General features: G+C 36.7%; 1 protein-coding gene and 1 long non-coding RNA gene across 4 annotated transcripts in view; both read right to left on the reverse strand.

Moving 5' to 3' along the window:
- The window catches only part of thsd7ba (thrombospondin, type I, domain containing 7Ba), a 435675-nt gene that overhangs the window by 231207 nt on the left and 176586 nt on the right, over window positions 1-27882 (reverse strand). The gene's annotated exons all lie outside the window — the stretch shown is intronic.
- On the reverse strand, window positions 17991-24364 carry LOC147842273 (uncharacterized). Its single transcript, XR_015499215.1, has 3 exons — window positions 21850-24364; window positions 20615-20771; window positions 17991-19474 (listed from the first exon to the last, which is right to left on the reverse strand). It is a non-coding gene; the product is annotated as an uncharacterized LOC147842273 (long non-coding RNA).

Genomic DNA, 27882 nt, shown 5'->3' on the forward strand with positions numbered 1-27882 from the left:
TTTTGTTTTAAAATAATCCATTAAAGGTTGCCAGATTTGATAGAATTTGTCTTCTTTCAGTACACAATGCTTCAGTAAATCCATCATTAGATGCATATGTATAGATGTCGGAGCAGCTTTCTGTTTCCAGTTTAATAATTTTAACCTTCGAGCAGAAAGACAAATGGAGCTATATTTTGTTCTGTGCTGTTTACAGCTCGAAATCAGTAATGCCTAGAACTGCTATACAGGGATCTGGATCTATTTGCTTATGACCTATTTTTGAGAATGTTAGAAAAATATTTTCCCAGTAAGATGATAATTTTAGGCAGCTCCAAAACATATGAGCCATTGATGTCAGTTCTATCCCGCATTGATTACATGCACTTCTGGAAATATTCTACCAAGTGTTTGTATAGACCAATGTCAAAGATGCATTATTTTAAATTGTATGAGGTTATGCCTAGGTCTGTTCAAGGGCTATCTCCCATTGCTCATCTGGAATTTCAACACCTAAATCTCCTTCTCAGCAGCATCTTGGCCATTCTAAAGTGCTGTGTTAGCTAACTGGAAGAGCATTCCATATATAAATATGAAATATGTTCCTATTTTATTAGGGTCTAGCAAATTTAGCATTTTCAATAATGATTGATTTGGAAATTAGGGTACAGTCTGTTGTTTTGTTTCACAAAGCTTCGCACCTGCAATTATTATTATTTTTTTTTAAACGGACCGAGGTAACCGAGGTGTTTGCTTTGTGGTTACTTAACTGAGGAAAATAGTTGATCAATAAATATGTCTATAAAATTATGAACTCCTTTTTCAATCGCTTTAATCATTCTAAGTGGACACACTGAAAAAAGTGTTGCATGCAAAACTTTAACAGACAATTTGTGTTGAATTTAAACAAACAAATTAAGTTTAATAATGTTCAACTTAATTTGTTTGTTGAAATTCAGCCTAAATAAATTATTTACAACCACTTAACTTTAAAAAAAAAAATGGAGTAAATCCAAGGAATTGTCTTTGAAGATTTTTTTCAATGCATGCCTGAACAATGAGGAGTAACACGCAAGCAGAGGGAGAACTTGAACTCCACACAGAAATGCAAACTGTCCGGGTAGAGACCTGAACCAGAGGCATTCTTGCTGTGATGCCACAGTGCTAGCCACTGGGCCGCCGTGCTGCCCTATAGAGGAAAAAAATCGGAGGATAGGGGGTGGAAGGTGGGATTCTTTAAGACGAAGATGACTGAAGGTAAAATGCTTCTTTTTTTATACAGAGTTAGGAATCGTCTGATTGGTGGTTCGTACATTAACTTGACTCAGGGCCAGCCGTGTCAATCAGAAGAACGTGATCCTCTCGAAATTAGTTTATAAATAAACTTCACAAAATTGCATAAATGAACATTTTCAACAGAGTATTATGAACGATGTGATGGGTATTTTGAACTAAAAATTTACAGAAACAATCTGGATACAACAAAGACTTTTAGAATTTCAGAGAAATACCTGTGCATTGGATCCTTGCTTATGTGACAGCTCCTGCTGTTTGCATATTGAAATGCACAGGTTTAAACACATACCATCGGAACAGCCTTCTATCTGTGCCAAAAAGTTGTGATTTATCACTTCTGCTTTATATTTCTGTGCGTCGACTCGTTCACTAAACTGATCATCCCATTCAAAGCGATCTCTCTCACTGACAGCCTGACACTGATTCAACATGCTGAATCAGGCGAACTGTCACCAACCTGCATCTGACTAGAGCCAATTTGTGAAACACACCGCAAAATCCAGCCCAACAGATGCACAAAGATGCCCTGATGTCAGCCATGGGTTTAATATTTTACGACCCTAGCATCTCAGCATTCATAACCATGCGCTTAACTTAAGGTCATTTAAATCATTAGAATATCTCTGATAGGGTGCATCATCTGGATAATATAAAATATTTGTTTAAACTAAAACCTACATGACCTTCTTTAAAACAATATGAAGAATTTAAGACAATACCATTATAAATGAACTATAGTGTGTTTTTTCACATCTGTTTTATTGCTATTTGACTAATTTTACCCCTTTTTTAAAGCTTGATAGGAGCTGTAGTCAACTGTGTTACAAAATGTAGGAAAATGTATTTAAATGTATTTTGCTTTCTTCATCATGTTATACTTCAGAAATCATTCTGAAGATCTGCTATTTTCCTATCATGTTGTAGCAACCACAATGGTACTGATTTTGAGCTCCATGGCAAACAGAAACTCATATAGAACAGCATAAAAGTGAGTAAATGATAACAGAACTTACAGTCACACTACATCACTTTAATTGTTATTCTTATGACTCAAATATAATCTAAAATAGTCCATTAATATTACAAATAATGTAATCAAAACATCTGTATAGCATTGTTCTAACAGCCAACAAGGATTATTCTATCAACATATTGTACAGCAGATGAAGAAGCGCTTAATACAGTATACATTTTCCAACAGCAAACAAATACCTCTGCAATGTAGCATGTCACTAGAGACTATGTAAAATAAAAATGATATAATTTTTTCCCTTTTGTATCTCTCTAAATTGATTTCCACATTAAAAGCACATCTACCCAAACTGAAAACACAAGGTAAACAAAACAGTTTAAAAAAAATCCATGTTAGCCTGAAAGCAGCACACTCAGCTCCAACATCCTAAACTGCTGAATTGTATTGTAGCTCAATGGAGCACATCATTAAGTTTTATCATGAGACTGCAACACCACCACAGGTTTACCACATCACCATTATGTATTTAACGAAAGGAAATACACATCTCTCACACAGCTCCCAAGGCCAAGGTGTGTAACATAGCTAACAACATGTAAACACTATGATCTCACATTCATTCCCCTAAAGAAACCAAAACAATATTAACATTTAAAGACATTTCACTGCCTCCCCACAGACTCCTTCCCCTGAGAGATTGACTACACGTGCACAAATGGATCAGGATTGATTTTTCCTCCTCCTTTTTCTTTGCAACTGCATATATAACGCTTGAGGCGGCAACCCACCATATTCAGCAAGCGAATGCAGCTGCTGTTTTCTTTAAATTCACACTTGAAGCTGAAAGTGTGTAATTTCTGCATCACATAACGAAATTGCAAAAGCATTGACTGTTTACAAACTGATATTTTCAATCCAAATACAAGCTATTGGTTTGGTTTGGGTTGCTACAATATATACTATTAGACTGGTTAGAATGTTTAAAAGGTGCATCAAAGCCACAGTGCTCACACCTCCTTAGCTGGGTTCATACTCTGTGTTTTCGATCGAGTGCGCGCGCTGAATGTGACATCATCTCAGAGTTTGTGGAGGTTCACTTTAGGTGTGTGCAACTTTTGGCGGTAAAGTCTAGATTGGATACGTGGCCGACCGGAAATAATACTCGGTACAACTACTGTTTTTCCATTACTGTGAAAGTTAGTGGGGGTAGAAATTAAGAAAATACAATAAATGGGAAATTTTATGAATAATATAAATAATTATTTTTAACCGATCTAGTAACAACTGATGATTTCGGCTGGCAGAGTGCACAAAAGTTTTTGAGACTCGAGTGAACAATAAGCGATGTGCCGCATTTTATTTCAGCTGAATATGAATCACTTTGAAGAAATTTTTTTTTCTAAAACAGGTATGCCATACAGACTTTCTTTATGATTCGTCCATGTGTGATCAAAAGGACAACCAGATTTTAGGCTTTATTGTTGATAATGATCAGGAATGTTGGACTTGAGATATAAGAAAGGAGTGTAATGTGTGAATTGTGGAGCGGGCTATATCTATAAAAAAAAGTCTGAATTTTTAGTAAGTGTACTTTTTTGTCTTTTATTCTTGCCATATTAAAAATATACTTCCAACCCATGTTTTGTTGTAATTGATATTCAATTTTAATAGCTAGAATTGTTTGAGAAATGAACAAAAGCAAGTGATAAAAGTTTGATTTGAAAAAAAATCTTGAATGGTTATAAAAATCTTAAAATCTTAAAATCATTCATTCATTTTCTTTTCGGCTTAGTCCCTTCATTAATCTGGGGCCGCCACAGCGGACTGAACCACGTTTTTAAGCAGCGGATGCCCTTCCAACTGCAACCCATCTCTGGGAAACACACACACACTCTCTCTCATACACTACGGACAATTTAGCCTACCCAAATTGTCTTTGGACTGTGGGGGAAACCGGAGCACCCATAGGAAACCCACGCGAAGGCAGGGAGAACATGCAAACTCTACACAGAAACATCAACTGAGCCGAGGTCCGAACCAGTGACCCAGCGACCTTCTTGCTGTGAGGCGACAGCACTACCTATTGCACCACTGCGTCACCATCTTTATAATCAAACAAATAAATAATAAAATTTATAAAAATAATTACTTAAAAATATTGAACGATATAACAGTATGAAATATGTTTCATACGATATAACAGTATGAAATACAGTATGAAAAGTTTCGGAAACTTCCTACTTTGTTTTTTCTGTCTGACTTTACAGTGGGTTTCTTTTGTCTGCTCCCTGTTGTTTTAAAGAATATCACAACAGTGAATGCGTCAAGTAACCTCATCTGTTTTGTGAGATGCGCTCGGAGGTCTGTGACGCGGCTCTAGATGAAAGTACAAATCAGCCTTTTAGCATTTCATTTCAGCTGGATATGAATTAATTTGAAGAGATTTTTTCTGAAACAGGAATGCTAAAAAAAACATCTTTATGATTCATTCATGCGTGATCAGTGGGACAACCAGATGACCAATAATATGTGTTTTTAGGCTTTATTGGTGATAATGATCAGGAATGTCACAAACTAGCCAGACAGTAATGTGTAAATTGTGGAGTGGGCTAAATCTTTAGTAAGTGGATTTTTATTTTATTTTATTCTTGCCAAAAAAAATATATAAATATTTTTGTAGAGCAACCCATGTTCTGTTGTAATTTAACAGATTTATTTATTTATTTTATTTTTTTACAGTGTAGAACTGTCCAAAAAATGAACAAAAGCAAAGCAACAAAGTTCGATTTAAAAAATCTTCAACGGTTATAAAAATCTTAATAATCATTCAAATAAATTATAAAATAATACAAATAATTAGTTTCAAAATATTGAGCAATAATAATGATATGACGTTGTTCTGGAAATTTCCTAATTCTCTGTTTATCCATCTGAATTTACAGTGGGTTTCTTTCAAGTGTAAAGCCTTGTCCATTTCGTGAGGTGCGCCAGGCGAAAGAATAAATCAACTGCAGGAATCAGCCTACAATCGGTTTACAATTAATTTAATCTGCATATAAAGTGGGTTAAGTTTTATTTCTATATACTGCAAAAAAAAAAAAAAAAAATCACAAGCCAAGAATCATCCTTAAATTCAGGGCAAATATTAAATTGCACAGAATCCAGATGAATAACCCTCTCAGTCTGCAGACACTCTCAACCTCAGAATCATATTCATAGGTATTAGAGTGTGAACTACAGCTTGTGGGGCTGTACAGCAACGAGCAGGCACAGACTCAACACGCTTGTTTGTAACGCTGAGGACCCATTTCAGAGCGAAGGATCAAGAGAGGAGCAAATATCTACAATGCAGGCACTACAAACACACTCCATGTGGTGAAAGGTGAATATCTTCTGTATGGACACTGAAAACAAAGTACTACCATAGAAGATAGCTGCAGAGGCACAGATAAGCTTAATATAAATACCCAGAGCTATGGTCTCACATAGAAAAAAAAAAAAACTGTATTTAATCCTTTAGTGTTGTTTACCATATCACATCAGACATTCAGCTGCAAGCAATTAGCGCTGTGTTTATATTCAGACTATTGTTTTATTGTACAACAAAAGATAAGTTTGTAATGAGTAACTTACATTTTGGATTTTTTTTTTCTCCACCAGTGGATAACGGTTCACACTTAATTGTTAGTTCTAGAGCAGAAACTAACAATAACAATTTAAAGTGATTTAACAATTTAAATAAAACAAAACAATTTAAATTTCCACTCTGTGTGGAAGAAACAATATGCCCATGAGACTGTTTGTATATGTGTACTGTGGCCATTTATTAAGAAACACAATGAGCACTTCAAACTATCATATAAGTGAGACACACAAGAAAAACAGCATCATGGGTCTTGCCCAGTGTTCAAACCTCCATAAAACACAGGAAACATATTAACAATATGGAAAATAAGGAAAATATATCTCAGAAAATCATAATATCACTAATAAATCGACAGAAATTAGTTGAATAAATAATTCAATTACACTTTCTGACTAAAGTAGGCAAAAAAAAGTCATTAAATTAATTAATGTAAAATAATTAAAGTAGTGTATGCACACTGGTGGTAGATGAGGAGATTCCCCACCCAAATAAAATGTGTAAAGTGCTTTGAGTGTCCAGAAAAGTACTATATAAATGTAAGGAATTATTATTATTATTATTATTATTATTATTATTATTATTATTATTATTATTATTATTATTATTATTAATATTATTATTATTATTATTGTTATTATTATTGTTGATATTATTATTATTATTATTATTATTATTATTATTATTATTATTATTATTATTATTATTATTATTATTATATTTAAAATAAAATAAAAATGCAGAAAGAATCCTGATTGTAACATGCTGAGGCATAACAACAAAGTTAGAAATTCAAACAGAGATTTAAAACGTTTACATGGGCATATGTATTCAAATTATTTGCCTTAATCTCATTAAGACAATGGTGTTTCCATGAGTTGCTTTTTGAATGTTTCTTTCATGATATCGTTTTACATGTTACAGCACATAATTTGATTAATGTCATTGTGTCTACACGTGATTCACACTTCTTCCAGAGTTTCATGTAATTTAGGGGTTTTATTTTTAATTTGTCGACTTTAACTGCAGTTTGGCACTTTTATTTTCATTCAGCAACATTTCATGCATGTCTGTTTCTGTGGTCCTTCATTGACTCGGTAGGTGCAGGGAATAGTGTCAAACAGTCATGTGTGTATATGGACTATCCTGTCGCAAAATGTGGCGATGATCCTACACAACGGTAATAGTTTGATTAAGGTCTTTACATGTCTGTCCTGCACTTCAATAATGCGACTAAAATCGGCATATGCCACATCTATTAATCCGATTTCTGTTAAGTTTGATTATGAACTTAATCAGATTATTGTTATTATTTTTTTAAACGCTGTGTACATGTTCTTAATCAGTGTATTGCTTTAATCATATTAAAATCAGATTTTAAAAATCAGTAAACATAATAAAAAAAGGAAGGACAAAGGGGTAACCAGAAGAGCAAGTAAATGGTCAAGGAAGATAAAAATTTAAATAAAAACATGAAATAACAGGTGTAAACAAATAAAGTTATATATATATGAAATGACATATGGTGGTTTTGTTTTGTGACTATTTTGTGAGTGACTATTCAAAACTGCATTCAAAATAGCAGATTTTTATTGAATAGATACCTTTCGACCAAGTAAATACTTTATAACCATTAAAATATATATTTGATATGATACATTGAAATGTAAATTGTGTGTCCCTGAAATGAAAACATAAAAACAGTGAACAAAAAGTATTTCATCCCAAACATTTCTAAAAGGGCCTGATGGTTGATTTCTGTGAGTTGTTCTATAAAGAAATGTGTCATTCATGTGGTTTTCAGATTTTTCTTTTGTGTACACTTGTGAAGTGTACAAACCCTGTCATTGTACTTGTCCTCAACCCAATTGAACCTACAGCTTTATTAGTTTTTGTTATGCTAAAAGCTGTTATTTAGTAAAACAAACTTCAGAAATATCAAGTTTATGCTGCTATCATTCACATCAGTTCATTCAAAACACAAAATTATACATACATTATAAAAATAAATACTACAAATATATAATACAAATAAATTTACAATTGTCCCCATGTTTCTGTCGGTCCTGTCACATTTGCATTACATTTAACATAAAATGCATGCATTACACCTTTAAGGCTATGACTTGGAAGTGACATAATTTGACAGAGAAGAAGCTGACAGTGAACAAGGATGTTTTCTATCATTGAAATATATGATTTTATGCTTGTTTATGTATGATTTTTTAGGCCATGTCACATTTTTGAATAACTGAAATGTAGTTATAAAGTTATATTTATGAAAAGTGGCGTTCATTGCGCTGTGGTGACCACTGATATATTTAAGGGACTAATCTGAAGGAAAATGAATGAATGAATGAATGAATGAATGAATGAATGAATGAATGAATGAATTTATGAAAAGTGTGTAGTATGAAAATATGTCTCCACTTATTTTTTAAAAAAGTAAAAAGGTGCAGTGAATATCAATATGGATAAGCAGAATGTATTTCCATATCTATATATTTGTCATACCTAAGATAGAATAAGCAGCAAAAATGGATTGGATATTATATGGATCAAAAGTAGCTTTGCAAGACTAATGCACCTTTATCCCACTGGTGCTTTGGGTTAAAATGTTCAGTTTGCAGTACTAGCATGAAATATCGTCAGCATTCATACACACCTGCACAGGCACACACACACACACACACACACACAGCTGGTGATTGTTGATGATCCAGCCAGCCCATTAAATCAGCGAATCACTGATCTCTAACAGGCCAGTCGCTCCTCTCAATCCACTGCACCTGGTCAGCACAAGGTGTTTCTGCACACACACACTCATCTCATCCAGTGCGACTGTTCCAATAGCAGCTGTGCGGTGCTGGTGATTTATAGCAGCGTGATTCAGAGTGATTACACTGACAGAGCAGCAGCAAACACAACAAACCATTCCTTTCCAGAGATCTACACCTCCAGGGCCGAATAATCACACAGTCCATCACTGGCCAGACCCTTCTCATCCAACTGCCTCTTTTTTCGGTCTCACCTACAGCCTGTGGCATCACCCCATTCATTACAGCTTTTTGTAAGTATGTCAAGAGATCGGCAGGGCACTTGACAGAGCAGGAGGTCTATCTGACCTCTTCCTTTCACTCAGGACACAAATGGAATCATGGCTTTTATCAATGCATGTCAAATAACATTTCACTTGCTTGCTAAAAGATTAATTGACCCCAAAACAAATCACGTATTTCTGTTAATGTTGTTTCAAACCCATAAAGCCTGTGCTTTTCAAAAGGAAATCTACATTCTGTGCAAAGATCAAATGGTTATTGCTTAAAGAAATAGTTCAATCAAAAACGAAAATCTGTTTGTTTGCTCATCCTCAGTCCATCCAAGAAATGGATGACCTTTTCCTTTAATACAACATTAATGAGGATTTTTATCTGGAACTGGGGTCCTTGGTGATGCATAAAAATGCAAGTCATTGGCTGTGGGCACATTGAGAGTGAAAAAACACATATAATTTTTCATTAAAACTGATGATACTTTATCTGTACCATCAGTGCTAGAACATCATTTACAGCATCTATATCTGTAATAAGTTGTCAATTTAATATTACAACACTAAACCTGACAATAGATGTGCTGTGGTTTGAGCATGCAGCTACACTAACTGGCCACTTTATTAGGTACCTCCTGTCCAACTGCTTAATACAAATTTCTAATCAGCCAATCACATGGCAGCAGCTCAATGCATTTAGGCATGTAGACATGGTCAAGACGACCTGCTACAGTTTAAACCAAGCATCAGAATGGGAAAAGAAGGTGATTTAGGTGACTTTGAACGTGACATAGTTTGTAACAGACAGGCTGCTTTGAGTATTTCAGAAATTGCTGATCTACTGAGATTTTCACGCACAACCATCTCTAGAGTTTACAGAGAACGGTCTGAAAAAGAGTATATATCCAGTGAGCGGCAGTTCTGTGAGTGCAAATGCCTTGTGGATGTCAGAGGAGAATGGCCAGACTGGTTTAAGCTGATAAAAAGGCAACAGTAACTCAAATAACCCCTCGTTTTAACCAAGGTTTGCAGAAGAGCATTTTTGAATGCACAACACAACCTTGAGGCGGATGGACTGCCGCAGCAGAAGACCACACCAAGTGCCACTCCTATAAGCTAAGAACAGTTAACTGAGACTACAATTGGCACAGGCTCACCAAAATTGTACAATAGAAGATTGGAAAAACGTTGTCTGGTCTGATGAGTCTCGATTTCTCCTGCAACATACGGGTCGGGTCAGAATTTGTCTTCAACAACATGAAAGCATGGATCCATCCTGCCTTGTAATAACAGTTCAGGCTGGTAGTGGTGTAATGGCATGGGGCATGATTTCTTGACACACTTTGGGTCCATTAGTACCAATTGAGCATTGTGTCAAAGCCACAGCCTACCTGAGTATTGTTGCTGACCATATCCATCCCTTTATGACCACAGTGTACCCATCTTCTGATGGCTACTTCCAGCAGGATAATGGCATCATGTCATAAAGCGTGAATCATTTCAGACTGGTTTGTGGGTTGTGGTAGAAGGAGAGATTCACATTATGGATGTGCAGCCAAATACAATCTGCAGCAACTGCGTGATACTATTATGTCAATTTGGAGCAAAATCGCTGAGGAATATTTACAGTACCTTGTGGTATCTATGCCACAATGGATTAAGGCAGTTATGAAGAAAAAAGGGAGTCCAATCTGGTTCTAGTTAGGTTTACCGGTGAGTGTAGTGTTGCTATGTCCAATTATCAAAAGCATCTGTGGGCATATTCTTTAGGCTTAGCTTATGAATCTATTACATTTATTAAAAGGTAATTTTACTAGTCACCTAGAGTTAAAAAGTTAAAGTTTACCATTTTTAAATCCATTTAGCCGATGTCACGATTACCGTCTTTCATAAGATCGCTGGATTCCACTAACTATAACCATGGACTAAAAATCTGCCATTTCTGGACTACATTTTCATACATGCACTCCGCTCACACTCACACATGCTTCCTCATCTAGACTGATTACACTCACACCAATTGAGGATTGTCAGAGACTGATTGCACACACTATTTAAGCTACACACTCACTCATTCACTTTGCCGAGTCGTCTTTATCTGTAGATGACATTACAACGCGGTTTCCTTGACTTTCCTGTTTTTTTGACCTAGCATTGTTTATCCAGTTCTCCCTGTCTGCCGCCTGCCTTCTGACCTCTTGCTTGTGTTTGACTTCGATTCTGGATTTGCCTTTATACATCTGTTTGCACCTGTGTTGACTATTGCTAGCCTGACTTTGATTAAACCTGCATTTGGATCCAAACCTCAGTTGTATGTCACTTCCCCGCGTAACAGCCGATCTCCTGGTCTGGTGGGAGCACTTTTAGGTTAGCTAAACATCGATCATAGAATCAAATTAAACCAGTAGCATCTTAGGATTTTACATAGTACTTAAAATAGTCCCAAGCTAGGTAACTACTGTAGGTAACAGCACTGATCATCATCATCTCAAAAGGACAGTACAGTTCCTAGACATATCAATCTAGAAAATGGCAACTTTCATTTTCTGTCGATCTAAGTAGATGATGTAAATACAGAAGAGTAAATCTTTAAATAGGAAATTTATCAAAACTGTTTTATTACATTTTTGTTGAGCGTGATGCTAATGGTCTAATCCGACTAAATGATTTATGCAAAGCTAAATGTGCTCCCGCTAAACTCGGAGATCAGCTAAATGAATTAAAAATGGTAAAACTAAACAGTTTCACACAAAAAGTGAGGTTCACATCTACATGGCAACTAATTCTCATTAGATTATCAGTAGATTGTTAGGTTGGTATTAGAGTTGGGGTTAGGGTTATTGTACATACGTTGACATGAGCTTGTAAATTTTTTTATACATATATAGTCAGTTAAATGTCTGTTTAGCAGCAGTATCAACAGATATTAAGCAGTCTAAGGCCCCATTTACACTAATGTGTTTTCGTTTTAAAATGCATAAGTTTTGCTACGGTTATGCCATCCATCCACACTACGCAGGAGCTTTCGAGTGCCGAAAACGGAGCATTTTGGAAAATGCTGGAGAAGCCGTTTTCGTTCTAAAACGCTGCTGCTCCATCTCAATGTGGATGGGGGAAAGCAAAGACATCTAGAAACGGAGGTGGGGCTGCACACATTCGCCTCTCTCATAGGGGCTTTTCCTCAAAATAAGTAGCTTACGCACAGTTCGGTCCTGCATCCTCTCCTTGTGACAGACTCCCGAGGACATGGCGGGTAAATCTTTAACGGGAACAGTGTACTTTATAACCGTATTCACATCATCCTGGATACGTGTGTTGTTTTACTATCTTAACAATAATATGAAAACATGATATAAGGAACTGCTATTTTCATTTTGATATTTACAACAGACAGCAGAACTGTTGAGGCGTTGTGCTGCATATATGACCATCATCTTTCCTGTATGCATATTTATAACAAAACGGAGCCTATAACATTACTGCCTCCTTTAATTTTTTATTGAAAATAGGAAACACATCCTCTCTTTTGCTGAACATCGGTTTTAATAATCAATAAGGGCCATTATAAAAGTATAACGTACATTAATTTTATACATTATAGGAAATAAACGCAAGCCATCAGTCAATATACAGAATATACATGGGTACATTAATTATTAGCTCATCTTTGTGCTCAGCCAAAACATGTTACCTGAGAGCAAGTAATGGATTTAAAGACCAAAGTCGGGGAATATGTCGTTAGGTATAGACAACAAAATGAATTAAATATCACGTTTAACAACAATTGTGAGATTGGATCCAGCGGTAAATCCTTGATGAACAGTTCAACTCAGTGTTGAAGGTTATGAGTTAATTAAATACCTCATTACTTCATCTTAAATGGAATAAGCTCACAGTACTCATAGATTAGTTTTTAAGTCAAATGGTTTGTAGCAATCGGTTACCTTAAAAGGTTTAAGTTGCCTTAACTTATTTTTATTTTTTTTTATGTTATAGTACTCTGTTAGAGTTCTCTTCATTTATTGGGTTTTACTGTGCTCAAATTGTTTCATTCACTCAAATGGATTAAGTTTACAGTACTTATTAGGACTAGTTTTTGAACTTAAATGGTTTGTTGCAATTTCCTCAAGTGAAGTTTAATTTTAAACAAATTTCGAGAGGAGCATGTGCTCATGATTGACCCAGCTGGTCCACATTAGCTAATTATGATCCTCCAATCAAAGGATCCCAAATCACTATATATATCCTCATTTCCTTTCTACAACTATCTTCGTCTGGAAGAAACCCCCCTCCTCCCCTTCTTCCTCCTTTATCCAGAATGGGTGGCACGGTGGCCAGGTGACTAGCACTGTTGCCTCACAGCAAGAATACCAATGGTGTTGGGTCCTCGCTGAGCCATCTAGTATTTCTGTGTGGAGTTTGCATGTTCTCCCCGTTTCTGCGTGGGTTTCCCCCGGGTTCACCGGTTTCCTCCCACCATCCAAATGTGCTCTATATTATAGATAAAATAAGCCTAAACCTTTTTTATAATGTCTTACTCTCAGGAAGTTCGCCTTGGCCTCAGCAGCAGGGGAGTTTGAGATAGACCTGAGCTCAGTCTCCACTCGCCCTGCAAAAGAGGGGGAGCCCTGGGCTGGAGGATCCCTTGAGCTCAGGGCTCTCTCCTGGGACAGCATGCCAAACAAGCTATGTATAAATCATGCGCAAAGTGTGAACTCTTGAAATGGTTTGAGTTACCTTAACCTTTTGGGTTTTATAGTGTACTGTAGTTTCTTGCTTTGTCCAATTGGTTAATGCACATGTACAAAACAGAGGTTCTTTAAACTTCACTAACATGAAATTGTACATGTTGTACACTGTAATTAAGAACAAAATTAATTGTTTTTTTTTTTTTGTTTTTTTTTGCAAAAATGCAGTTTTCAGTTCCATTTTTCTGCAATTCCAAATGTCCAGGGGCCAGAAGGGGGTCAAGCTTGCTGACAAGCGGCCACTGGTCCCCCTGGTCACCTTCTAGATCCACTACGGCCTTTAAACACTAGCCTCCAGCAAATGGCTCTGTGCACATTTGATCAGTATGTTATTTCATTTTTTAAGTTATTTCCCTGATAAATTTGTTCCCTATGCCTTGACTTTCATTTCCAGCTGTTTAGATGAATTCCTCCACTTTTCTCGTATGGCTAAAACAAACAAACGGAAAAAAAGTTAGACAAATTTCCATCAATATGCAAATTATTGTGAGGCTTGAAATTAACTGTTATCCGAGGTACTAAATTATTCATGACTGCATCTCCATGCTGAATCCTGTCACGTTTAATTTATTCAGTCTAGCGAGTGCTTAATTATTGAATTGGTATATACGGCACCTCATGTGGTTATAAACTTGTAGTCCATCCATCTTTTACTGCTCTTAATTTCATCCAGGTGTCTGTTTGGACTGATGAAAGCTATTGATGACTGATGTTTAATTACTTAATAATTGAGTGGAGCTCAGTCATCTGCGGAGCAACATGCACTCATCTGCTCAACACAAACATTTCTGTCTCATCCAGCCAGATGGAGGTACAGTTAACACTCCAGATGTTGGAGGTGAAGTGCACGCAAGAACTGTTAACGGTAACATCTTTTAGATTGCACCTTTTTTCTGTCTCTCCTTCCTCTTGCCAGGTCTGTCAGAAAGTTCAAGTATAAAGTGCTGAAGTTCTGCTCCAGTGTAAATGTACATTCACAAAGTCAGTAGGCTCTTGCATGAGTGACAGCTTATGATTATAATGCAAACCCAAAGGGCTAAAATCAAATCCAGGGAAAGCTCACATCCAGAACTGTGATGTTCAGATGATTTAAGTGCAATATTACAATTACTCTGCTTAAAAGGATTTAATTCTGATTATCTACAGACCATGAATAAACCACATGCAATTAAACAACAAATTATGTAAACAGTTTATCAAAAGCATGTAAATATGATATAATTTTAGATCAGCTGAACCAGATAGACCCTTAAAATATGTACAATTAATATCATGATTCAAATATTAATTTATTTTCCTTTAACTTAGTTCCTTTATTCATCAGGTGTCACCACAGTGGAATGAACCACCGACTTATCCAGCATATGTTTTAAATAGTGGATGATCTTACGTACAGCAGCAACCCAGTACTGGGAAACATCCATGCACACTCATTCACACATATACACAATACGGCCAAATTAGTTCATTCAATTTACCTATAGCGCATGCCTTTGGACTGTGGGGGAAATCAGAGCACCCGAAGGAAACCCGCGTGAACACGGGGAGAACATGCAACACGCACACATGAATGCCAACTGACCAAGCTGGGACTCGAACCAGCGACCTTTTTGATAACCAAGCCACTGACACACATCTTAATTAATAATAATAATAATAATAATAATAATAATAATAATAATAATAATAATAACAATAATAATAATAATAAAAATAAATCATAATAAGTACACATTATCACACAAAGCCATGCTACGATACAATTATATTTGTAGCTAAACTTTTATTTAAATCCTTTTTGTTCTGTATATTATTATGTTTTTTTTTTTTTTTTTTTTACATGACAATGGTAGACCAGTTAGGTTATTAAAGTGACTAATTATTCAGTTTTAAAGGTTTCCTATTTGGTTTTGAAGGTCAATCCAATAGATTTACATCCATCCAAAAAATATTTAATTTACATAAAATGCTATCTAGGACAGAAACGACCTAACTATAGAGCCCGTGGGCCAAAGTTGGCCCTTTGTCTACTTTGATTTGGCCAGCCAGAGGGAAAATCTGGGATGGGTTAAATGGCTTTAACAGAAATCCTCATTTCCATTTTAATTTAACCATTTATTTGTTTGTTGTATTATTGAGCTACAAAAAAAGCTGACTGAAATTAAATGTTTCAATTAAATGTTGTAAATTAATTAGATTTTTTTTTTTTTTTTTAAATGTACACACTGTCACTTAATAAATAGATGACAAAACAGAACACGTGAGCATGTACATCAAGGCAAAGGAAGGTTCAGGTTATGGGGTTTGGGGAACCCCTGCTCTAGGATCATCTCATCTCATCCCATTCACTGTGTTTGAGTTGGTTTGTTAAAGCAGAGTCTTTTTAAACCCCCTACTCTGCTCAGACCAGTTAGATGCTCCAGCCTATTGTGATTGGTTTACCACTTACAGGGTATTAAAAACCAATGTCCATAACTGAATTAAACATCATAGATTTGCTAAACAGAGTGATATTTGTCAATTGTATAATTTTGGAAGTGTGCTCAGTGACATCAAAAAAAAAAAAAGAAAAAAAAGAGAAAAAAAAGAAAATAATTGTCTTCCAAGCCTTAGCCAAACTTACAGTGTTTGAGGTCAAAGGAGACATTGTCTGTTTCTCAATATGTGTTCTTCAGCGATCTTGTGTCCTTGTGTTCTCGTGTAACGTTATCATCAACTGTCAAAGTTCAGTTCCAAAACTCAAGACCACAAGAACAGAAAGAAGAAGTCCTAGAAGTCATTGCAAAGGAATAAAGGAGGTGAGAAGCACAGCATTTTATATAGATTTCAAGAGTTCACACTTAGCAGATGATTGATCTTAAGCTAGTTTGGCATGCTGGCCATATTTGAAAAAAAAAACAAAAGGCAATGAAGATTAATGCAATATCTGGCTGCTGGGTATAAAGTGTTAAAAAAAGATGGTACTAGAAAAGGCTTATAGGAGCAAAATGAGACTAGTGCTGTTGTAAATGTTGAGATAAGAGTGGTCATTGCTACTAGAGTGGTGTACTGGCAGACGGAATATGTACAACTATGTGTGCTCCTGGGGCAGTATTAATTGCAAGGACCGGGCAGGAGTCCCACTTATGCATGTAGAAGCATGTATGCGTGAGCTCTGTAAGAGAGGCTTACTATGGAAGTGGTGAAATGTAGCTCTAAAGATCTGCAGAGTGTCTTTGCTGCTGCAGACATTTGGTGAAAATCAGTAACATGGAATTATTGAAGAGTAACTATGTGTCCACAGAGGTATTTTAACTACTGTGGCAGAGCTGAATAGTGTATTAGTATTAAAAATATGGAAGTGGATTTGAGCTCAGGCAGAGCATCACTGCTGCGGCAGTGGTGCAGAGGGGAATGAAGCTCAGCGGAGCGTGTCTGTTGTGCAGAGGTGCGATGGAATTTAATAGTAAAATGTAAAAAATACACTTCTGCCGAAGCGTTTTAACTGCTTTGGCAGTGCTGAAGGTTGTATGCCTTTGATAAGGAGGGAGGTTTGAGAATTTGAAATGGCATCTGAAGGAGACCCGTGCATCAATTTGTGAAAAAATGGGATTCCACTTAGGTAGCTTCAAATTGAACTAGCTTGTATATTTTTTGAAACGTGTAAATGAGCAAGGAATGAGGTGATAGAGGGGAGGGAAAAGTCTGGAAAAAGTGTTTTATACAGAATGAAAGTGTTTGAAAGAGCTCCACGCAGTGAAATATGACTGGAGAGTACTAGGAGTGACTGCCTGAAGAATGAGAGAAATGGAGGATTCTCTGAGGTAGTGTAGTGGGTGGTTTATGGCAATGTCATCTCTGAATAGTAGGAAACAGGAGTTGGATGAGGGTCCGCCTCTAGTGCCAATAGCCAAAACTTCTCGAAAGAAAAACGAGACAGAGTAAGCAATTAGATTTTTGCAACCTGGTACATGTTCAGCAGTTATAATGAATTGTTTTGTGGCTGCTGTCCAATTGAGACGTCTTAATAAGGGCATGATTGACGATGAGTGCAAGCACCCTTTATTAATGCATTGTACTGTAATGCTGGAGGTGGACCACTCGTCACCCCACAGGATGGCCACGGCGACGATGGGATAAAATTCAAAAAGTACAGATGATCGTTCGTTTTGTGGTATTTCTTGCATTTGGGGTGGCCAGGAGGACACAATCCAACGGCCCTGGTAAATTCCCCTGAAACCGACTGAGGGGGCGGTGTCAGTGAATAATGTAATATCTACCGGTGATGCTATAAGATTGCTGTAGAAAAAGGAAAAGCCGTTCCATTGCTTAAGGAAAGATATCCATAAGCTGATTTTGTCGTGACTGGGTTTAGAGAGAAGGATTGTGTCTTCTAAACCAAGAACTGTGGTGTAGAGTTGAATGAGGTGCGTATTAAATGGACAACCTTGGGGGAGGATACGCATGGCAAAATTTAAGTGACCGAGAATGGAGAGGAGTTTGCGTTTGAGATGAGGAATATTCACTGGAGTCGACAGGTAGTTTTAATATTTTTTTATTACTTGATTTAAAGGTGGCGACGCAGTGGCGCAGTAGGTAGTGTTGTCGCCTCACAGCAAGAAGGTCGCTGGGACGCTGGTTCGAGCCTCGGCTCAGTTGACATTTCTGTGTGGAGTTTGCATGTTCTCCCTGCGTTCGAGTGGGTTTCCTCCGTGTGCTCTGGTTTCCCTCACAGTCCAAAGACATGTGGTACAGGGGAATTGGGTAGGCTAAATTGTCCGTAGTGTATGAGTGTGTGTGTGTGTGTGTGTGTGTGTGAATGAGTGTGTGTGTGGATGTTTCCCAGAGATGGGTTGCAGCTGGAAGGGCATCCTCTGCGTAAAAATGTGCTGGATGAATTGGTGGTTCATTCCGCTGTGTCGACCCCAGATTAATAAAGGGACTAAGCCAACAAGAAATTGAATGAATGAATGATCTAAAGATCAGGCAAATTAGTTTTGTGTGTGCTCCACCGCAGAAAAAAACAGACATGCAGGTATTTGCAACGGTTTTTATGGCATCTATCAATGTTAAAATTATTGCAGATGTTAATGGTAGGAGAGGACCGGAGAGAAGAAGGAGGGAAATGAGGAGGAATACTGAAATTGGACGGGCAAGGGATGTAACTAGTGAATTTCGGGGTCTGATCTGCTTTTGTGGAGGGAGAGATGAAAGGGCAGGAGGTAGTGACGTAAAGACTGGAGCGGCAGACTGCGCAGGCTAGATTGCAGCATCCTAAAAAGACCCGATAATGGAGATCAAAGTCCACGGCCCCCAAGTACGGACTTTGATTCCATTGAGTTATCTGAATTGCACATTTAGCAGACAAATAATTAATGGTAAGTGTAAAAATGTGTACCCCTGTAGGAGAGCATGAGCTCGGCTATGATAGCCATGTAGTCGTTTAACTCGCAGATGATGTCTGTGTATCATGCAAATTCCATTGTAAACTCAGCTAGTGATAGAATGCGCAACTGTTGGATGACTGTTTTAAAGTGAAGATGAATTTGCTGCAATCCACCTGATGTTCTATCGCGGATGGTGAAATTGGTGATAGGACTGTGATGAGGTCTGTGTGGAGTTCTAAAGTGGCGTTGGAATAAAGTTTGAGCAGTTCTGGTCTTGGGACATAAATGCAGAGATCTGCAAGATGTTTGCGGAGTTCTGTTACAGTGATTCTTTTGGGTTGGCTGACAAAGGAGGAAGCAGATGCGTATGATGAGGTAGGAGACGTGACTAAATGTCTGGATGTGAGTGGAGAAGGAGATCTGGGGCCTCATGTACGAAGACTTGCGTGGAAATCATACTAAAACATTATGTACGCACAAAGCTGTAAATGTGCGTACGCAGAAAAAAATTCAGATATATGAAACACTGCGTACGCCGAATTTCACGCATATTCTTTTGTACATCCGAATAAACGTGAAACTGAGCGCAACATGCACGAGCGCAAAACCCCTCCCTGCCTCCTCCCCCGTATGAATATGCTAATGACTATGCTAATGGCAAAACCCAACGAAAAAGCAACGGCAAAATCAAGCAAAAAGAGAAACTTTGAACAGAATGTGAATTGGAGGTGCTGCTTTCGGAGGTAGACCTGAGAAAAGCGGTGTTATTTGCAAGTTTGTTCTCCGGAATTAACAACAAAAGAAAAAAAATAGAGTGGGAGAGTTTAGCTGATGCGGTTAACACAGTTGGGTCGGAACATTGCACTGAGTGCATTAAAAAAAGAATTAGTGTGGTTTATATCTGTAAAATGTTGCAGTACCTTTAACAGTCTCAGTGGCGCAGCTCGTAAGACGCATGTGATCATGTATTGACACGTTCGAGCATGAACTCGGCTCGAATCCAGCGTCGGATGAACTCTTTCTTCTTTTTTTCCCCGCTACATATCAAATTTTGCCCACTATTTATCACAAGAAAGACATGTAGGAATCATCAATAAGTTTGTGCATCATATTTTATTTGCACATTTATTGAATGGAAATGTTTCTGATTCACGCATGCAAATTCATCTTCAGATAGTGTCTTTATAGCAATGTGCGTGCAGTAGATCGCTCAGATTACATTGGGAAAACAGGCGACTGCTACAAATTGTGCTTTAATTTTTAGCTGGTCAACTGTATGGTATGGAAACCTTATATACCTGCTAGATGAACTCGTCTCAAACAGCTGCCATTGCAAGGCTCAGACACTTTGTAGAGAGGAATTTAACACAACTGCCTCTAGGAGTCGCCAATGGAAATAAAACAGACACGCACAAAAAATGTGCGTACGCCAGCCAGAAAGCTGCCGTGAAGCTGCGCACATTCCCACGTTCAGTTCATTGTTAGTAAATCCAAACGTGAGCGATTCTGAGCGTGAAACCTGGCGTACGTAAAGTTTTTGTGAGTATGCAGCGTTGATACATGAGGCCCCTGGTGCGTAGAAGCCTGGTAGCTAAGCAGATGGTTTGACAGCCTCTTACAACGTCCTGTGGCTCTGTTTGGGAGCTTTGCATTGTCGTGGGGAGTTTGGGTGCCGCAGGCTCTTCTGAGAAGGTGAGTTGATCTGGATTATTGTCCTCTGGGGTCCGTTCTTCGTACGTGGATTACTCAATTAGCTGGATTTGGATATTGACGATTTGACACGATCCAGGATCATTTCGTTCTTCAAAGCTGATCCGAGAGTTGTTGTCATAGCAACAGTTCTGCTAGGTCAAACCTGATCGGGAGCAGGTTCAATTCATATAAACAGGATTAGATCGGCTCAGTTCTAGCAAAGATAATACAGAAAGTATGTTCTGAATTCTGATATTTTCTTACAGTAGTGGTTATATACACTTGGGAAAATGGTACATATTTGTTAACTATATATATATAAAGTTATAGTCATTAATAAAATAAATAAAGTTATACATATTAATAAAACTTATGCAATCTGTACCATCGAAATGAAAGTACAAACACGGTCACCTTGTGGTGCAAAGAGAAAACTTATTGATATGAACTTTTTAGATTGCTTAGTACAAATTGTGTATAATAGAAATGCACAATATGTGACTTTTTAAAAGCAATAATACATTAATGCAGTCATAAACATGTTTTGACAGTTAATAGTGATTTGATACTTCACAAAAGTTGCAGACGCCTTTACCAATATCAAAATTCTTTTGAAAACAACCAATTATTCTTTACACCGATTATAAAAAACGGCTATTATAATAAAGCAAATATTTTTCTAAATGTGGAACTAAATACACTGATATGCACTAAAATACATGATGAATACTCTTGACACATGAAAGTGTAAAGCCTGCAGCTCACAACAAATGTGGAAGGTTATTGCGTGTCATATTTAACAAACCGTTTCTGCTAATTTAACGTAATTTTGCTCACATGGATAATTGAATAATAATCAGATGATGTCATTACGCAGCTGTGCCGTCAGCCAATCGTTGCATTGCTGATCATGATTTCGAGGATCGATAGATCTGTCCTTCACAACACACGCAGCGATCTCAGATCAGTTCATCCAGACATTCTAATCTGATTCGCGAACTTGTTTGAAGAATCAAATTAGCGAGAGATCAGTTATCAAGATTAAAAGATCCAGGATCTGTCAAATCATCTTAGATCATTTAAGCGAGGTATGAAGAACGGACCCCTGGATTATTGATGTTATTGCTGGGACTTTTGCCATTGTTGTTGTTGTTGTTGTTGATGTCCATTTTGATGAGGTAGTATTTGTAAATGTTGTAGATGTAGTTGTTTTTTTTTTGTTGTTGTTGAAGATAAAGTGGTAGTAGTAGTAGTTTATATTGTTGCTGTTGTCGTTGTTTCTATTGTTGTAGCTTTAGCTGTTGCTTTAGCTGTTGCTGTAGCTGTAGTAGTAGAAGTAGTCGTAGTAATAGTAAAAGTAGTAATAGTAGTAGTAGTAGTAGTAGTAGTTGAGTTGCTCGCAAAGCTTTTGCATGCTGGTGATTGATTCTTCAAATTGAAGATTTGGCTCTTTATAGTGGGTTTGGACTGGCCTGATTGGCGGATCATACATAGCTAATGCAGAACCAGCCATGTTCAATCATAATCACGTGATCCTCTCGAAATTAGTTCATAAATAAACTTAACTTATTATTAAAGTTCAGAGATATAACTTATTAATCTCAGGAGTTTCACTAATTGAAACTGTGAAAGTAAACATTAATATGAAAATCTTAAACAGATAAACACATTAGGTGTATTTATTTGATAAAATTCATATTAAAATCTGTTTTACTTGTGTTGTGCAAGTATATTAGTAAGATTTTTGTTTAAATATTTTTTCGTTAAAAATATGTGAAGGTCATGTGCCCATCAAAAAGAACGCAGCATCTCATTTCTCAACAAGACGCATTCTCTGTTCTTGTGGTCTCCCAAGTTTGTTCTTCCAAGGTGACCTGCCAAGACCAGTCTTCACAAGAACGCAAGTCCTTTCTCTGTGTTCTTGGAATTAAAGGGGTGGTCCACTAGGATATCATATTTTAAACTTTAGTTGATGTGTAATGTAACTTTGTGAACATAAACAACATCTCTGAATGTAAAAAGTTCTAAGTTCAATGCAAAGGGAGACCTTGGTTTTTACAGAATTAGCTTAGCAAAGCCTACAATTAACGGATTTTGGGGACTACAAAAAATACTTCCGCCCCCTGTGAGATCACAAAAGTTTGTTACTGCGCATCCAAACTGCGCATGCAGGTAAGGACCTTGGCCAGAGGTGCTGTAACAGAGATGAAGCTAAAAATGCGTCTAAACATGGCTGTTTTCACAGAGCTTCGTCTGTTTCTGTATTTGGGCTTCCAAAGGACACGACACAAAGACAGAAGTGCTTACTGTTCAATAATAATTATGTTCCAGAGAATTATAAAATACACAGTAAGCATGATTTGACAAAACAGCTCCAGAATCTCTCCCAGTTCAGTGCTGGATTCGGCTAAAATCTCCTCAGCAAAAGCTGTGATCTACAATCAGTAAGTGTTTTCATTAGTTAAAATTGATAGTTACATGTACAGTGTCTAGTGTTAACAATATGTTGTAGCAACTATGTAAACAATGGGAAATGCTGCTTTGCGGGCAAATGATGAAGCTACAAATTCATATTTATCAGTCAAACTGCTGTAAACACACACACACACACTCCACATCAACGTTCGTGTCTTTTATGTTTGCGCGCACGGGACTGCACTGATTGTCTTCAGGCAGCTTTTCCATGTGTTTCACATCTCAGATAATGAAGTCGCAAAAGTTATGTAGATGATTCATATTACTTACACCTGCATATTTCGGATACACGTGAAAGCAGTTGTGTAACGCATAGAGTTAAAAAAAAATACAGGTTAGCTTACCTGACTCGTGGTCTCAGCAGAATAATAAATCAAGGCTCAACAGGTAGCATCCAACATCTTGTGCTTTATTTTTCTGTCACGATATATTACAGAAAATAACTTAATCCGAGCATCAAAGACAAAGAAAAAGAAAGTCCCGCGCACATGCGCTTGTTACAGAAAGTTCACACATTCACACACACAGAGGCAGACAACCTTTACTTCGCACACACAATAGCAAACTCTTAAAGGAGCCGCACCCCATTTTTATTCGTTACAGACTTGTAGAGAGGTTGACTGAGGTTTACACAGCAGAAAAGCACGTGCTGTTAAGGCGTGACGTGGAGCCGATCCTGGAATAGCAGCACATCAATTAGAGTCACTTAAGAGCGGGCCTTTCAGAGGAACTAGGAAATTAGACAGTCATTTTCATGTTAGCTGAATAGCTGTGTATAATCAAAGTGAGATATATGAAAAAATAATGCGATTTTTTTTTTTTTGTGAAACATGAGCACACGTTGCTTTGCATCTTATAAACACAACCAAGCCTTAAAATTACATTATGGACCACCCCATTAAAAAAACAGCCATTGTTTGCATGCAGCCAACTAAGACCATACAGTAGTCTTCCATTTTGCTAAATGGTTACAAACCTACAAAGGTTTGTGCAGAAAGTAAGACTGGAATTACTGACGGTTCATTAAAAAAAAAAAAAAAAATCATTCTTTCATTAGGCAAACAATAACTCCATTTATTGTGCACTTTGATCTCTGAAACTCAGCTTTTTTAATACTCACAAACGGCTCCATTACATGAAAGGAAATATCCAAAAGAAGAAAAAAAAAAGAAATGAAAGCATAATAGTGGCTATTTAATATTATTACGGAATAAATGTAATCTCAAAAAACATCAGTTTAAAGAAACCTTCAAAGAACCAGTTTAACTGATTTATTTTGCAGTATTCATAAACTGAGCGAGTCAAATCCTGTATCCAGTGTCAGAGAACTGAACGATTTCATGCAAATGTGAAAGCAAACACATGGGCACTTGTGTTTGCCTGTTTTGTTTTAGTCTGCCACGCTGCTGAAAAGACTGGACAGTTGCAATGGAGGATGAATATTAATTATTCATCATCCATGCGATTATTAACAGTACTGACGGAGCAGTTTCTTTTGAAATGGAGAGTGATACCAGCTGTTGCATCAGATCCTGTTTGACATGCAGTCAAACGATGGAGCTTCCTACTTATTCTACTGCAGGGCCACCCGAGAAATGCTCTTTCATTTTCACAATCAATGAGAATTTGGAGACAACATTAACCACAATAATTATGATCGTCTATTTCTTTCATTACCAACATTTAGAAAGAAACTCAGAAACAGTCACATTATTTTTTTAAAACTTAAAGTTTTATTTTACTCTCAGCAAACAGTCTGGAGCGTAAGCTTCATGTTGCATAATGACACATGCATGCATGCTACTCACATGCCTATAACTTTTGATATCCAATAAAGCATGCGTACCAATTCATTATGCAAAAAGACATTTACCATCTACAAACTACTGGATCTGATCATGAATGCTGAATGTTTTAAAAAGATTCAAATGAATAATGTAGTAAATATAGCCCAGTTTCTGTAGCTGTACACTTTGTCTGAAGATGTTTTGGGGAAACTTTCCCAAATTTGACCATGATTTAATCAACCAACAATGGTGCATTAGAAGCCTATCAACAGGAAACCATACTAATTGCCTCACTAGACTCTTTTGCATGACTCCTGGGTCAGGTGCCCATCCTCTTGTACATCCTGTTGGATGCTCACTTTTGTAGAGACAAAGGATCTCTGGAATGAATACATTTGAATGAAAGACAATCACTTGAAGTTTTACAATTAAGGCAGGTGTTTCTTTGAGTAATATGCCATAATTTTTCTCAGATACCATGTGCTTATTGCAACTATTGTAACTAGGCAAGTTAATCAATGTATATTAACCCTTATAAAAGATGAAACCTTCTATGTATTTAAAATGCATGATGTCTGCTACTAAATGAAAGCTGGTGCCAGTAGCAATACATTGGTGTAAAAGAAAAACTAGTAGTACAAACAGTATTTGTCTTGTAACATCTGCTTCTCTCTACATCCTTTCGACTTGCTATTGGCTATGCGATTGGGTCACCACTAACTTTCCAAGCTACATCATACAATTTTGGGACTGCTGAAACTGGAAGAAGACCTTCTGCTAAACGACTCTCAGCAGAGTCCGTTACCCTGGTCACCCAGAACAACCTCCACTGATGAGCAAGTCAACCAATCAGGAGCGCCGTGTTTTCCTGAGGCCAGCCAGCGAGGGAAACTAAAGACCAGCAGAAGCGCAAGTAACCAGGGGTGAACAAAAAATTTATTTATTGTACGTTATACTGTTATAATGGCCATTATTGATTATAAAAACTGATTTTCTGCAAAAGAGGTGGGGTAAAGTTCGTTGTTTTCAATGAAAATGAAAGGAGACAGTTCTATTTGTCTATAAGCCCTGTGTTGTTATAAATATGCAGAGTGAAGATGACGCTCATATAAATATGTAGCTATACGAGGCTGTCTGTGTCTGTTAATCATAATATCAAAATTAAACAAATTTTACTTATATTATGTTTTCATTGTTTAGATAGTGAAACAGCAAGCAGTATGAACGAGGTTATAAAGTATACTGTTCTCTTTGAAGATTTACTCATGGATTAGCAGGCAGTTTTTGTTATGTTTAGTATTAAATAAAGGCTGAGTGAATAATGTATTGTATAAGCTAAATTGGCTGTAGTGTATGAGTGTGTGTGAATGAGTGTGTATGGGTGATTTCCGAAATTGGGTTGTGGCTGGAAGGGCATCTGCAGCATAAAACATGCTGGAATAGTTAGCAGTTCATTCCACTGTGGCAACCCCTGATGAATAAGGGACTAAGGCGAAGGAAAATAAATGAATGAATAGAATTTTAGAACTTAACAAATATCTTTATGGACAGCATACAGAAATTAAATTGAGATTAAAGTTTGTATTTATTTATTGGTTTATTTCATATATATGACTTTTTTGTTTAATAGAATAGGAGTTGATAAACATATTGGATGTGCATAGATAGATAGCATTTTGATTAAATGTAGTGGGCCGCTCTGGCCCACAATGCCAGGGCTGATTTTTTGCCCCAGTCCAGCCCTGCAAGTAACACAAACAAATATTGTCTCTTGCTGATCTGGTGCAAATTCATCTTAAGCAGTTAAAGATAATCAAATATCTGCTTTTTTTCTCATATTTGATTCTATGTAATAAAAACTAGAATTAATTTGGGATGGTTGTCAATTTATTTTGGAACAACTGAATTCCCTCCATGTGTATGTGTGAATGTGTGTGTGCGTTAGTTTGTTGTTTGTTTGTTAAGTATTTCGTTTCATGTATCGTAGTGTAGCTCAATAAAACTTTGTTTTCCTTTTGTAAGAACTATGTTTGTGTTTATGTGCTTAAGTCATTGCCTTTACCTGTCGATTTTACCCAGCTGAAATTTAACCCAATACTGTTATTATCTTTGGCTACAGAAATAATGTAAACAAAATTGGTAAAATATGAGGTCTTCTATTTGCAGGAAAAATGGTAAATGAAGTGTTAAGCTTTTCATCTGATTCAGTCTGACTCAACTGAGTTGAATCAGGTGATAAGAATCTTCAAGAATCAATTCCTTATAATGAGCTAATAAATCTGCTATGCCTTACAACATTTAAGAAGAACAAATGTCAATCTACATGCTTCAACAGGTCTTAAATGTATTTATTTATTTATTTAGTTAGTTAGTTAGTTAGTTAGTTAGTTAGTTAGTTAGTTAGTTAGTAAGCTAGTAATATGTCTTAGAATAAATCAGAGAGCTCCCTTATCCTCCGACCTCTAAATAACAATTGAAACCTTCAAAGTTCAGAGAAGGAAGCATTGTCAAAAACTTCCCATGCTTCTTCAGTGGTTCAACTGTAATTATGTGAAGCTCCAAGAACACTCTTGCATGCCAAAAAGGCATTGTTGTCTATGAAAAGGAAGGAGTTCTTAAGTTTGATCTAAATTTGTATTCCAAAGATTAACAAAGATAAAGGTCTCAGGGGGTTGGAATGACATGAGGGTGAGTAATTAATAACATAATTGAAATTTTTGGGTGAACTAACCATTTGAAAGTCTGGAATAAATTATAAAAATTATTATAACTTGAAGCATATTGCCTAAACAAAAACATCTGACACTGCACTTTAGCAATTAGGTTCTGTAAATAAATGAAAAAAATAAAAATAAAAAAATGGAATAACTGAAA

Source organism: Danio rerio, chromosome 9, assembly GCF_052040795.2.
Source record: "Danio rerio strain M-AB ecotype USA chromosome 9, GRCz13ab, whole genome shotgun sequence".
In the NCBI taxonomy this organism is placed as follows: Eukaryota; Metazoa; Chordata; class Actinopteri; order Cypriniformes; family Danionidae; genus Danio; species Danio rerio.